Source organism: Pygoscelis adeliae, unplaced genomic scaffold (assembly GCF_000699105.1).
Source record: "Pygoscelis adeliae isolate BGI_AS28 unplaced genomic scaffold, ASM69910v1 Scaffold315, whole genome shotgun sequence".
Classification (NCBI taxonomy): Eukaryota; Metazoa; Chordata; class Aves; order Sphenisciformes; family Spheniscidae; genus Pygoscelis; species Pygoscelis adeliae.
The window spans coordinates 143,945-152,829 of record NW_008824865.1 but is presented as its reverse complement, the minus strand read 5'-3'; positions in this window follow the sequence as shown (position 1 = coordinate 152,829).

Here is an 8,885-nt window from a genome sequence, read left to right as displayed (position 1 = left end):
GCGGCGGCGCTTCCCGCGGCCAGAGGCGCTGTTTCCTTGCCCAAAACTTAGATGGCGTTACCGTCCCTCCATGAGTAGGAGTTGCGATTGCGTTGCAATGCAGTAATGCGAGTGATTATTGTGGCATTTATTTACGGTCTTCCATTTTCTTGGTGCATCTGTAGCTGGTTTAAATAAAAACAAGATGGCAATGAAAGGAGGCCTTGGTCTTTAGTCTTCTACATCATTTTTCCAACTCAGTCCCACTTCTGGTCTTTTGAGAGATCCTTTTCTAAATGGTCTTCATGAAAATGTCTTTTCACAGGGTCTCAAAAAGCAGAACAGTCCGGTTCACTGAAAGGAAAAATATGTTAAAGCTACTTACGCTATCTGAAACAATCCTATTTACCATTAATTCATCGTGTAAATAGGACAGCTTTGTTCTACAGTCACCACATTTTTCATATGTAATCCGAAATCATTTACCACTACAAATCTTTTTAAAGAGAAATGAATCCTAATTCTTCTTTTGAATATTTCTATGACTTAGCTAACATTCAAAAGCAATTTATACAGCCGCTTCATGAGGCTTGTACTTCACTCACAGGGGAGCTGGGATAAGTATTGTACTCGAGTGATGTACTGTGAAAGCTGCCGTTAAAAACGTTACAGTGTAATCTTGTTGTTTTTTTTCCTTTTCCCAAGAATTTAAATTGTTTGTTGTAGACAGATAACTGATTCGAAGTTGTGTCTCTCATTCAGCGGAGATTTGCTATATGTTGTTGATAGATTGTATGGTGTGTGTGGGGAGGAAGGGAACATCAGTCACTGAGCTGAATTCCTGTCTAGATTACAAATGTCAGGTTAGTAATAAATTCTGATCTATCACCACTCGGCTATTTTTAGTAATTAGATCATGATTACAAAACAGAAATATTTTGACAATTGATCAAGTTACATAAAAACACTAATCCTTTTGCATAATGGCTTGAATTGTCTAAACACTCAGCACAAGGCCAGCAACTATCAGGAGATTTACACTAGTGTACATTGTGACCTTCAGTATTTCTTTGATTTTCATGTTGTTTTCCATTCTTTGGAACACAGTTTTCCTGAAGTTATCACATGCATAACATGACCATTAATAAATAGGTTTCTCAAAGTTTCTTTGAAGTTGTATTCACAAATAATCACAATTTTTTTACTCCTTTGCTACAAGTTTGCTGTGTCCCAGCATAAAGATTAGTCTTGAAAAGTATCACTAGTCTTAAAAACCTGGATGGTAGGAAGGATTTGGACTTCTGCAGGCCTACCTGGTTGAGACCGGTGTTAGCTGGCATAGTGGAGGGATATGAATGATTTGCCTTTGATAGAGGATGAGGCATTGCTATTTGTTAATTGCATAAAAGACACGAAAGTCTTTTTCAGGATTTGGGAGAGGTCTGGATAAGCCATATGTGAGCTGATGTTGATCCTAGGTGTCCTGGTTTGAGCTGGGATAGAGTTAATTTCCTTCCTAGTAGCTGGTACAATGCTGTGTTTTGGATTTAGTGTGAGAATGAAACACCGACGTTTTAGTTGTTGCTGAGCAGTGCTTACACTAGTCAAGGACTTTTCAGCTTCCCATGCTCTACCGACTGAGAAGGCTGGAGGTGCACAAGAAGCTGGGAGGGGGCACAGCCAGGACAGCTGACCCAAACTGGCCAAAGGGACATTCCATACCATGTGCCGCCATGCTCAGTACACAAACTGGGGAAAGCTGGTTGGGGGGGGCGCTGCTCGGGGACTGGCTGGGCATCGGTTGGTGGGTGGTGAGCAATTGCATTGTGCATCACTTGCTTTGCATATTCTTCTTCTTCTTATATTTCAATTATTAAACTGTTCTTATCTCAACCCATGAGTTTTCTCACTTTTACTCTTTCAATTCTCTCCCCCATCCCACCAGGGGGTTGGGAGAGTGAGCGAATGGCTGTGTGTGCTCAGTTGCCAGCTGAGGTTAAACTACGACACTAGGATATTCATAAATAATAACAGGTTTGACAGAGTCTTACTAATATTTTATCAAAATTTTTCAAGTTGTTGTGACCCGTGTGGTGTTACAAATATACTAGTTGCATCCATGTAAGTTGATGCTTAATCAGCAGAACAAGGTTCCCCAAACTTACTGTGAAATCTGTGTAGGTAAGTATGCACGTTTGATTGTTCGCGCTCTTTAGAGTTTTCATGAAAATTATTCCCTTGACGTTCTGCCAGGCCAAACAGGTTGTAAGAAAATCTTGGCAAATTGCTAGAAAGCTTTTGCTTTGTAAGAATATTGTTTTGATTTTAATAATAAAGAACATTAACTCCATGTTTTGGTGTTGGTTTTTTTTTCATTTTACCATGCCTGTTGCTTTTTGTACAATTTGAGTTTGATTGGTGAGAGCTGAACCTAGCAAAAAATAACAACTGTTAATTAAGCTTTATTTAGTCTAAATGTAATCTGGCAATCACCAGGGTTTCAGTTAATTTTCAGGATGCTTCTGAAAGGCAATCTGGAGGGGTCAGGATACTCTTATGTGAGCACCTCAACATGCCCAGTAGGTCCAATGCATCCCAACTCTTCTCAAAGACATTGTATTTCTGCACAGACCTGCCCACGCAGTGAATAGAGGCCCTGTAGCCACACCTGTGGTTAGCCCAGGGTTTTTTCAGCCTCTGTTCCTGCATGACAATACTTTTTTTCTGAACTCCTAGCACACGCCACTTCTTTCAGGTCCATCTGACTAAGCCACAACTTCCAGCTACAACTTCCAACATCTTCTCTGTAATCCCCTGCCCAGCTCTCTCCACGTCTTCCTTGCCCAGTCTATGCCCCTATGAGTACCTGTGGACCTTCTCAAAACATTAAATCTTTTCCCTGCCAGGGTACCCCAATCAGCTGCTTCTCTTCTTTCTCCCACCCTCTCAATCCCCAACTTCAAACTGGCCCTGGCTTACCCAAAGCTCTGGTCCTTTTCTACCTTGTTTTGTGTTGCAGGCTGCTTACCCTGCAAGATACAGCAGAGAGTCTGAAATGCCATCTGGCTCGGTGTTCGTGGACACCTACTCCCTTAACTCCACTGCGGGGAGCTCAGGGCAATGGTCACAAACTGTCTTGTGAGAAAGGAGGGGCAATGTGCAAGCAAACCAATTGCTGTTGAAATGCGCTTCGCACAGGTGGTCAGCAAGGGAAAGCTTGCTTCCCGCCGCCTTCTGCCGAAAAGCAACTGCTTCAATAATAGCGTTTGAAAGCAAGAGGAATGTCCTTCTCTCCAGGTTTGTTGCTGGCATTTTCTGTGCTTGGCTGGGTTTCCATTGTACCCAGATGCTCCTGCCTGGCCATGACAACACTTCCCTTCCATAAGACAAGGGGAGATCAGGAAAGTGAAGGGAGACATTAATTTTTCTGCTTTCTCCCATCTGGTACAATTAAGTACTTGAGAGAAAGATAAAGCAGAGGTTATATATTCTTGATCCTGGGCAAATTACATGAATCTATGCACTGGTTCCCAACTTGCTAGCATGCAGTATTATTGCTGTGCTACTGTTACGTGGGTTACATCGTTAGGGTCCATGACAAAATCTAATCATTCCCCTCGCTTATTTTATGCGTGACTTATGCGTGATGCTTCCTGTGTTTGTACAGATTCCAGATGTTACAGAATAGACACAGATAAAATTAAACAGCTGATAGTCAGCCAGCCATCATTCTGTCATACTTTTAGGTAATTAACGTGTATATGTTGATAGATTTAAATACTCCCCAGAAGCCTTTGTATTAAATTTCATTTGGGACTGAAAATGGAGAATCCCCAAAATGTCAGTTTAGCTGTTTATATTGCCAAGTTAGGGAAAAGAAGGTATGTGTAACTGTTGAGGCTTTTGATGGAGCTCCTATTCGTCTAACACCTGTCTGCTCTGCGCTTGCTGTCTTCTGCAGCCAGGGACCTCGTGGGTGACCACAGGAGAGGGGCCGTGTGAGAGCACTGTTGTGGTGCACAGCCAGACACCACGTATATCACAGGTATTGGTCACTACAGATGGAAAATGTCAGATTTCCCAGTTATTTCACCATGCAGACCTTTCTATTTCTGCAGCTTCCTGGAGCTTTACTCATTTCAGTCTAAATGCACTTTTTCAGTTTTCTAGTGATTTTGTGCTACTTTTGTTTTCCATTTACATGAGAAACAATTTCTTCCAGCCAATGAAGTAATGAGAAAGAAAAGTGATTTTCAGTCCCATCTCACTTTTACTAACCAAAATTAACTAAATGAACCAAAATGATTTTATTCCAGGTCAATCTAAAACATAATATTTAAATTTTCAGTTCTTGTAAAAAATAAGGAGAAACTATGAGGGCAGACTTCTTTCATTTCAGAGACCAATAGTTCAGACGCTCCCCAGGATGGTGGAAGAGCTGGTTTCACTTTGTGCTTCCGACCGGAGGACCAGAGCCAGTGGCTCCCATGGGAGCTCTCTAACCACCGGGCTTTGGTGGCTCTGCAGTGGATGCTCTTGCTGCTGTTGCCACTGCCGTTGTCCTCCAGTGGACACATTTTTCTCTCCACTGTTTTCTCTCCTCAAACTGAAGCTGTCGTCCTTCTGTCTGTTAGGTTGTCCTCCCGATGGTCTCAATTTCCTAGGGTTTTTTGGGAGCTTGTGGAATTGGCTGTTTTCCCTTTGTTTGTTCTTTAAACTGTGGTCTCCTGGGTTCTGATTTTTGTTTATTCCCCCTCAAAGAAAAACCCCAAACGTACACCTTAGTTCCCAAACAGACTACAGCATGGAATATTTCTGCATTGGTAAGAAAATTTTTGTTTCTAAGCCAGTAGACCACAAAGGTTCCTCAGGGGCCAAAGAGATTTTCTGAGCTCAGGATAATTTCTAAACAACATCAATTTAACCTTTGCAGAAGAATTTACTTTAACCTAAAGAAAAACACTTAGGATAATTTAGGCTGACAGGTATGGAAAATCTAATAATAGAGATTTAAAACAAAACATTGCCACAAATTTGGGTGAATAAAAATAGGACAGTCTTTTCTTAGCACTTTCAACAGTACAGAGAGCATGAGGAGAATAAGAGCACTGTTATGCCCTATTAACAGATACTGTGATGGAAAAAGCTTTCCACTGAGAAGTTTCATTATTTTATGTTGCAGGGTGGCTGTCATGTGAAAAACTGTTGCTGTCATCCTAGCTCTGTGTATATTGTCCTCGTACAAATTGTACTTTAAAGCCATAATAGAATTTTAATCCCTGGTTTGTGAAGGGGTTTCTTTGGTCTTATTTGTTTGCCAAAATATAGCTTGATATTTTAAAACAAAGTATGATTGACTCTTTAAAAGCATATAGGAAATCTGATTCAACAACTGCTTCTTTGTGCTGCTCAAGTCTGCATTCTGAGTCAATTTGTTGGCAGAGTTGGAAGGACCATACCCTCTGGCCACTGTGTTGTGTGTACTTTGCAGTTTTTGTCTTCTTGAAGAAAGTAATTGAACAAATCTCTTTCAAAAAAATCTTTAGTCAAATTGTCTTTAAAAATAGCAATTTTTTGTGACTAATGCAAAGCACCTTGCCTTGAATGGCTTGAAATGAGCACCAGTTCTCTGAGGAGCAAACCTTTCCATGTAGCTAAAATAGTGAGACATGCAAAGCAAATATTAGCTTTTAAGAATCTTTTCCAGTTGTCTTATTTGCAGAGACTTTAGATTATTCCTGATAAAGTCATCAATATAAATATAGCTTCTCTTAACTCCTGCAAGTTCGATACAACTCTCCCTTTTTAGTGGAGACCCTGTTTTAGAAGAGAAAATGTGCATGGTTAATTCCTACAGTTGTGGGGATTATATATATAGCCTACAGCACTTCTGTTAAAACATCAAAATGCAGTTTTCTCCTCATGATCATGGAGGAAACTTGTATGTGGGTCTCCAGTCTGGGTCTTTGTTGGTGTCTCAAAATATAGCAGAGCCAACAGAGGTTCTCCAAACAGCTGTGGAAACATTGCTGTGTGCAAGAAAAGAGGAGGGAGAGAGGGGGGCATACGAAAGGAGAGTTATTTGCGTCTCCCCAGGCTGGACCTCGCTTTGCGTTCCCGCCTGGAGGGCAGCCTTCCTCAGGGGAATGCCAGTTCCATGGGTTTTTGCTGTTTATTATTCAGGTATAATAAATCGTCACGAGAGAAATACAGCTAAAAGCTCACTGTAGCTATCCTAACAATGTACAAAACAAAAAGCAGGGCCATGTCTCAAGCCCTGAGGAACCATGGTTACTGCCACAAGGGGGGAAAGACTATTCATGCGGTCTGTGGTAAGGGAACAGGCCCCTTTGGGAGGGCATCCAGAGCACCTAGGAGTTCAACTTCACCATATGGCTGTGCTGATCTAACAGTTCTCCACTGCTGGTGCGCTAGCTTCAGCCTTTGTCCACATCCCTGGCATCAATACTGCTGTGTCTCTGATCCCATGGGTGTAGTCTCTGTCACCCATGGGTGTAGTCCCATGGCATCTGGATACGGTGGCCAGAGCTGGGTACTGGTAATGGGGTTTGTCGATCCCCCCAGGCTCGATAAAGGGTGAAGCAGGCTTGGGGTTCATCCAGGAGGTCCAGTTGGGAGGGAAGAAGAGGGGGTCCAGAGGCGGCCCTGCAGACCAGACTGCAACACATTGTGGAGGTTGGAAAAGCTCTTTTGTTTCCTTTTCCTCATATGTGTCTTCAGTTGTTTCTTCATGAGCATATTTCCTTTTTTTTTGCATATTTGCATATCTGCTGTGTTTTCATGCACAGTAATCCATTTTTCTTTTGAATTTAGGGAGAATAATTATTTCTGATTAATAGGCCAATAAGCAATGAAAAGTGAAAGATTTCAAGCACTTTTGTTTATTGATGTGAGAAGGTTCCTAGAAACAGCCTTGTCCAGTTGTACTGCGTGAACTCACCAATTCTGAATAAACTAACATGAGATCACAACAAGGTATGTGCCAGACTTCTCATCCTGCCAGTTGCACTGCCAGCTTGGAAGTGTCAGGACCTTAGGACATAACATGAAACGTTATGAATATATATGACATATACATTGAATATATATGTCTTGAATAGCACTTTGAAAATCACACTGATATTTTAAAACAATACAGTTCATCATCTTCTCTGTCTTTTTTCTCTTTAGTGTTGATTACAACAATCAGCAACGCTCTGCCTGCCAGGGAGATAATATTCAAGTTGAAACTGGATTTCTTGTTTGTGGTGAAAAAAACCAAAGACTTCAAATATCTGACTTGCACACAAAAGGTGAAGGGCACCATGGAGTGCTGTGACTGTTAGAAAATGAAGAAGCTTCTCATAAATTATAAATAGACTTTGCATCCTTTTGAAATGTGAAAAAGCTCGTTTAAACAATTATTAAATACAATTTTAAAAGTAGCTGTTTGCTCCAGGATGCAAGATACAGAGGAGCAGCCAGCTGGTGGGATGCGGAGGCGGAAAGGCTGGGGGATGGGATGGTCTCCCTCTCCCCCTGCCCCTGAGCTCCACAGTGTATTCTTCTGCTGTCCTTAGCTCTCTCCTGATCAGATCTGTCAAATAAAAGACTTATTTTATTGTAAGCTTATACTTCATCCTGTTTTTATTATTCAGTGCTACAGTCTCCCAATGTGTAGAAAACCAAAAAGGCACCGTCTTTGCCTTTGAGAAATTACACTTTAAGCATCAGATATGCTTGAAGAAATGAAAGCAGGAACAAAAGAGGAGAGAGACAAATGTAGCAAGATGGTTTTGCTTTTCGGACCATTAGATTTCATTTATGATTTTGGCCAGTACTTTATGGATGGGATTAATTTCAGTACACTTCAGTTGCTTAAAATACAGGCATCTGTCCTAAGGTAGGGAACTGGGCTGCCCATATCCAAAGGAAAGCAGCGGATACCTCCAAAGGGGGATTTATCCCTTTAAGGTAAGTATCTAAAGAACGTGGTAGGATGGACCCTGCAGAGATCCCTGTCTTTCTCCATTGACTCTAAAGGAAGGCCAGGTGATTTGTTTAGATTAAATACTTACTTTTCACATGGCAAAAATAATCCCAGGCTTAATTTTATTTCTTATTGAAACTTTAAAGAAAAGCAGAATATTTTATTTTCTGATGTTTTTCACATTTTCATTACAGGGAAAAAAATCCACATACCCAAAGAGACATTTTTATTCAGAATATCCATCGGAGGAAAATGCGTGTCTGTACGGGCTGGTGCTGACAGCCGGCATCCCGGGGCCAGGCTCTGAAGCGTGGCTCGTGCCTCTACTGCCCTCTCCCTCACTGCTGGTTGGTGTCTGTGAAGGGAATATATGCTGAAGTGCTAGCAATTCCTGTCCTTTGTGTGTTACAGATATGCCTTGGGCCTAAGAAATGACAACCGTAGGACCTGTGATGACTTGAAAAATCACGCACCAATGCTATCCACCCTCCAGCCAGCATGGGACGAGTGGTGCATTATAAATCCAGATCCTTTACCAGGGGAGAGATTAAAGAAGCAAGAAAGAAGTTTCTTAATCCCTGCCTCAAGAGGTTTAAAACCTCCTTCTTGCTTGGGGTCCTACATAAATCAAAACACAGGACTGGCTATATTCTGCAAATAAATCTTCCTTGATATTTGCTTCTCACATAACTTCTCTGTAACAAAATCTGAATTCCCTACCAAATATGCTAGTAAAATGTCAACCATTCTATAATTTAGTAGCATCATAATAATAATACTTTCTTCAGTTGTATGTCACTCTTTCAGAGGGCACTTGACATACTGCTTACACATAAAAAGTAAAATTAGTATCTTAATATATCATTTAGTCTATTATTTCTTAATATTGAAACCCACTAAATATAAACCATCTGTA